General features: G+C 49.7%; 1 non-coding gene across 1 annotated transcript; it reads right to left on the bottom strand.

Annotated features, from left to right (window-relative positions):
• Positions 1-4,601: 4,601 nt before the first annotated feature.
• On the bottom strand, positions 4,602-4,708 carry LOC131912177 (U6 spliceosomal RNA). The gene has a single exon (XR_009379574.1). It is a non-coding gene; the product is annotated as a U6 spliceosomal RNA (small nuclear RNA).
• Positions 4,709-6,495: the final 1,787 nt, after the last annotated feature.

Raw genomic sequence — 6,495 nt, 5'->3', positions numbered from 1 at the left:
AGTTGTGAGCACCATGTAGGTGCTAGAAATCAAACCCAGGTCCTCTGCAAGAGCAACAAGTGCTCTTAACCACTGAGCCAACCCACCAGCCCCTCTACTTTTTAATGGAGTTGTAGTTTCACTATGTACTCTGGGCTGGCCACAGACTTCTGCCTCAGCGTCCTGAGCAACTGGAGCTCAGGGGCTCTTGAGGACTGTCCTTTATGGACCTCCGTCTTACAGGGGGTTCAATTCAAGCCACCCCACTTAGTTCCCCGTAGCAGACCTGGGTTCCCTCTGGGAACTTACTTCCACATTTGTGGGTCCCACTTCTAAAGCACAAGATTCAGCCATAGCCAGCCAGGAAACCCCAGCCCTCAAGTATTCCCTTCAGCCTGAGTCACCCTCAGTCATACAGTAGACCCACTAGGGAGGACCAGGGACGAATCAACACCCTTGCCACCCCAGGGAGGCTCCTGGAAAATAGTTAATTACTTCTCACACCCAGGGCCAGGCCATAGCCCAGATCAGATTGGTGGTCCCGATGCCGCTCCAGCGCCATCACACGCCAAAGCCAATAGAGCTTTAATCCCACAGCTATGCTTCGATTAGAGAGCTGATGTCTTGTGTGCGACCTCGGGGACCTCATTATTTTCCAAACTCAAATAAATACTGTGTTCAGAGAGATGGAGGGGTAGTGGAGTGGGTGGAGAGAAGGAGACCAGCAACGTCATCTACAGAAAGAATCCGGACCTCGATGAGATTTGCAGTAAAACCCAGCACCTTCCACTCATGCTGACTTCAGCCCACTTCACCCCACCCACCCACACCAGGCCAGCCCACCGGTGCCCACCCCAGCCCAGCGGTGCCCACCCCAGCCCCCACCCCACCCAGCCCCAGCCCAGCCCACCGGTGCCCACCCCAGCCCACCGGTGCCCACCCAGCCCCAGCCCAGCCCACCGGTGCCCACCCCAGCCCACCGGTGCCCACCCCAGCCCACCGGTGCCCACCCCAGCCCAGCTCACCGGTGCCCACCCCAGCCCCCACCCCACCCACACCAGGCCAGCCCCAGCCCAGCCTACAAGCAGATGTTCAGGCTCGAAGGAGAGTTAGGGTGGGTGGAGAGTTGTCAGGGGACGTTGGGGTGGGAAGGTGGAGGCCGGATCCACGAGGGGGCTGATCCTGGATTTACTCAAGAGGAAGCTTTGGAATATCTTAGTCTATGAAAGGGGGAAAGTGTACTCAGTCAGATGCAGGACTGTGGCCCTGGCTGATTCCAGGGAGGCTTTGAAAAAGATCTAGAATGTCTTTTTACTTTTTTTTTTTTTAACTCTACATAGCCCTGGAATTCTCTCTGTAGACCAGGCTGGCCTTGAACTCAGCATGCCCTACCACTGCCTGGCTTTTTTTTTTTTTTAAATACAGCTGCTTGTTTATTTATTTGTGTTGGTGAGTAGCCCATACATACCATAACACACATGTGGAGGTCAAAAGGCAACTTTTGAAGTAGAAGTTAATCCGCTCCTCTGCTTCCATCCTGTGGGTTTTGGGATTAAACTCAGGCTGTTGGCCTTGGCAGCGGGCACTTTCACCTGCTGAGCCATCTTGCTTCCCCAAGATCTAGAATTTCTTTCTTTCTTGTTTGTTTGTTTGTTTGTTTGTTTTCTGAGACAGGGTTTCTCTGTGTAGCCTTGGCTGTCCTGGAACTCGCTTTGTAGACAAGGCTGGCCTAGAACTCACAGAGATCCACCTGCCCCTGCCTCTAGAGTGCTAGAATTAAAGGCATGTGGAATTTCTTTCTTTCTTTCTTTTTATAATTTATTTATTTTTATTTTATGTGCATTGATGTTTTTCCTGCGTGCATATCTGTGTGAGGGTGTCAGATCTTGGAGTTACGGACAGTTGTGAGCTGCCATGTGTGTGCTGGGAATTGAACCTGGGTCCTCTAGAAGAGCAGTCAGTGCTCTTATCAGCTGAGCCATCTCTACAAGCAAATATCTGTTCACCGCAGGCAGGGAACCAAGGACAGACAAAAGAAAAGATTCCATCCCAGTTTAACTCTGTGAACCAGTGTGTATCTGGGTTGCTTATAAGAGCTTGGACGGATCAGAGGGAACTGCATCATCAAAACGCTGCAGCCCTGGAGTTCTCTGCATGAGTGGCCATGCTACAGCTGCATATCTGGAAATTCTCCCCTAGTGTCTCCTGTAAAGAAGATTCAGATGAGCAGATGGGGAAACTGAGGTATACTGTGGCCGACTAGACCGGAGGATATTGCTGCTTTTCCTGTCAATGTGAATTTGGTTACCATCTACCTCCTCCTGTGGAGGTGTGTGTGTGTGTGTGTGGGGGGGGTTCTTGAGTGGCCACCAGGCTGAAGAGCCCTTGAGTGGCCTGGGTTCTGGAGTTAGGGTTCCTGAGAGGGTGGGGATCCCTGAGCCATTGCTCCCACGTATCACTAGAACAGGATCAAACACACTCTCCAAAGCAGGCAGAGTCCACGCTGGACTGTATTGACTTAGCAGGGGAGAGATGAGTGTGACACTGAGAAGATTCTGGAAAAAAAAAAACAAAGCCTGGAAACGGGGGTTGGAAAGACAGCTCAGCCTGTGAGGTGCTCGCTGGGAAGGGATGAAGACCTAAACTTGGACTCTCAAAACCCAAGTAAAACCAGCTGAGCGCGTGGTGTGCACATGTAATCCCAGGGCTGGAGAGGCGGAGACAGACGGTCCCTGGGGCTCCATGGCTGGCCTCTCTTAGTTGGTGAGTTCCAGGCCTGGGAGAGACCCTCACTCAAAGGTAGGGAGCTGCCACATGAACAGATGTTTGCATGCCCACCTGCACACTTGCAGGTGCACTTCACATACATACATGTATAAAATAATCGTTCAAGAGCCAGACACTGTGGTCCACAAGAACACATACAAAATTCAGTGAGTGGAACAGACACAGGGCAGGGCCAAGGCCTCAGAGAGCTGGGGAAAGAGAGAGAACAAGCAAAAAGAATGTAGTGTCTGGTGGAGGAAGAGCAGGAAATGGGAATTGGGGAAGGGTTACATGGGACCGACTGGGCTTTCACAGCCCCTCTGTCTAAAACGCTATTCCACCTCCCTCCACCCAGCTATCATGTGATTTTTGATTTGAGGTTTGTTTAAGGCAGGATCTCCTGTAACCCTGGCTGACCTTAAATTTGCTATGTAGCTGATCATAACCTTGAACTCCCGATCTTCCCTCCTCTACCTCCAGAGTGCTGGGATTATGGGTGTTTGCCCCATACTCAACCCCTCCCCCCAGACAAGGTTTCTCTGTGTAGCCCAAGCTGTCCTGGATCTCACTCTGTAGACCAGGCTGGCCTCAAACTCAGAGATCCGCCTGCCTCTGCTTCCCCAGTGCTGGGATTAAAGGCGTGCGCCGCCGCCACCCAGCTGTACCACCATACTCTTAAAAAAAAAAAAAAAAAAAAAAAAAAAACTTTTAGGGGGCTGGAAAGATGGCTCAGAGGTTAAGAGCACTGGCTGCTGTTCCAGAGGACCTGAGTTCAATTCCCAGCAACCACATGGTGGCTCACAACATCTAGGATGAGATCTGGTGCCCTCTTCTGGTGTGTAGGCATACATGCCGGAACTCTGCATACATAATAAATAAATTTTTTAAAAAAAGAGAAAATAAACTTTTATCGATTCTTTGTGGATTCCACATCATGCATCCAGATCCCACCCATCTCCTGGTCCCCTCACACTGGATCTCTGCCCTTGCAACCTCCTCCCCAAAACATAACCAAATCTAAAAGATAAACCATAACATCTTTTAGTTCTGTTATTTCTCTGTTTAGTTTCTGTCTAAATAAAATAAGATTCCACACACGAAAGAGATAATATTAAAAAAATAAAAAATAAACCAAAACCCAAACCAAGCAAAACAGAAACAGAAACAAAAACAGAGAGAGAAGAATCTTCCCACGGAAGCTGTAGTGTGGCCCCGTGAGTCACACAGTTTACCCTTTAGTCCATTCATCTTTACTCACAAGTTCATTGCCATGAGTCATTGCTCTGCCCGGAGGCCTCTGGCTTCTGCTGCACCACAGATAATGGGCTCTCACTGGGGCTCCTCATGGACTTCCTGCTGTTGTCTGGGTCGTGGAGACCCTGCTGCTTTGGATCTGTAGGCTCCTCCCCTTTGCCTGCTCCCACAGTTCCTAGATGGGGTGGGCCAACTCATAGCCCTGGTGCTGGGCCTGGGTGGTAGCTGGGTTGGTCAGCCTGCCAGGTTTTCCTCATCATCAAACCACCCGGGGAGCACACTAGAGCTGACCCTGTTGTGTGTGTGTGTGTGGGGAGGGGGTGGCCACAGGTGAGCCAGGAGAGCTGACCCTCCCTCACCCCCTCGTATGTCTCCTACGGCAATGGGGAGCAGGGGAGAAGAGGGCCCTGCACCTCACCTGGGCAAAACTTTAGAGCTGGCCCTGGTGGTATCAGTGTGGATGGTCTGAATCTGAGGCCCTGGGAGCAGGAGAAGTGGCCCTGCTCCTTGCTGCAGGCTGCATTGGGTGGGCTAGCTGAGGCAGCGCTGGAGAGCTTGCTGGGGTAGTGCCCTTATACTCTGTTGTTGTTTTGTTTTGTTTTGTAAATATGGAACGCTTCACCAATTTGCGTGTCATCCTTGCGCAGGGGCCATGCTAATCTTCTCTGTATCGTTCCAATTTTACTATACGTGCTGCCAAAGCAAGCACGCCACTATACTCTTTTTTTTTTTTGTTTTTTTTGTTTTTTTTGTTTTTTTTTTTTTTTTGGTTTTTCGAGACAGGGTTTCTCTGTGTAGCTTTGTGCCTTTCCCGGAACTCACTTGGTAGCCCAGGCTGGCCTTGAACTCACAGAGATCCGCCTGGCTCTGCCTCCCGAGTGCTGGGATTAAAGGCGTGCGCCACCACCACCCGGCGACTCTTCAGGCTCCTGTGACACTGCCTGGAGGTAATAAGGACTTTGGGAGGAGGGACCTGGCATGGAAGAATATAAGCAATGATGGGCTGGTAAGCCAGTGCAGGGGTGAGAATTTGATCTGCAGTGTTTGCTAAGTCCCATGACGTGAGTCCTTACTCACTGCCAACACGAGTTGAACTCCCAGTTAAGAAAAGACATGCACAGGAGAGCCACAGTCCTGCCTCCAGCACGCCACTGATACAGCCTTGAACCATCTCAAACTCAGGGCCTTGATGGAACAAATGGGAGCAAGAGGGGACCCAGAAGGCACAGGCCTTCCCCACATTCGTGGGGGATTTCTCCACAAACTCACAAACACACTCTAAGGTACAAGTCACAGACTTTTCCCAGGTGGTTCTCAGTCCAGTCAAGTTGACAACTGAGATTAACCATCACATTTCTTTTAAAGTGGATTGTCTTGGGTATTTTGTTACAACAACAGAAAGCTGAGTGACATAACACTTCTGCTACTTGGAACTGGGTCATCCTTTGTTCTGAAGTCTTGTCCCAAGCATTGTCGGGTCTTTTATAAGATCCTTGGCCTGCTCAGAGTGCAAGGCCTTGAATTCCATACTTAACACCAAGAGGGGAAAAAAACTCCTGGCTTCTATACATAGATGTTGGAAATGCCCTTGACCCACATTGTGATCAGCAAACATGTCTCGTCCCCTGGAGACAGAAGCACCCTTTGCCATTTGGAAGCTGTTTATTTATTTTTGATGTTTTGAAACTAGGTCTCATGTTTAGCCTCAGACTTCCTATGTAGCTGAGGCTGTCTTTGAACTCCTGACTCGGCTGCTTCCACCTCTCAGTGCTGAGATCACAAATGTATACTCCCATGGGAGGCTCTAGTCACTAATTCCTGTGAATCTACATATAGAATTACCTGTGGGGGCCGGAGAGCTAGATCTGTGGTTAAAAACACTGGATGCTCTTCCAGAGGACCTATGTTCAATTTCAAGAACCCATGTATTTCCCAACAAACACCATCTGTAATGACACTCTTTTCTGGCCTCTGTGGATGACATGGTACTCAGGCATACATCCAGGCAAATCACGTACATGAAATAAAATTAATAAAAATAAATGTTTTAGCTGAGTGGTGATGGCACATGCCTTTAATCCGAGGACTCGGGAAGTAGAGGCAGGTGGATCTGAGTTTGAGGCCAGCCTGGTCTATCAAGTGAATTCCAGGACAGCCAGGGCTACACAGAGGAACTCTGTCTTGAAAAAATAAAACCTAACCAAAAATCACCTGAGGAATTAACACACACATCCCCTCAAAGTTTCTGAGATGGGACAGAGTCATCCTTTGAAATAGTTCTAGCAGTCTGAGGTTTGTCTAATATGCAGCTAAGACTAAGAACAGTGGTGGTGTGTTTGGATTCTCTAGAGAAACAGAACCAGTGGGGGGGGGGGGGCGGGCAGGCAGAGACAGAGGACAACCATGAAGAATTGCCTTAAATGATTATGAGGCCTATATACCCCACTGTCCATCCTCTGGAAACCACTGAGACCCAGGGGAGCAGGTGGTGTGTTT

The sequence above is a fragment of the Peromyscus eremicus genome, chromosome 5 (assembly GCF_949786415.1).
Source record: "Peromyscus eremicus chromosome 5, PerEre_H2_v1, whole genome shotgun sequence".
Taxonomy (NCBI): domain Eukaryota; kingdom Metazoa; phylum Chordata; class Mammalia; order Rodentia; family Cricetidae; genus Peromyscus; species Peromyscus eremicus.
This window is presented reverse-complemented; position numbering and strand designations above follow the sequence as displayed.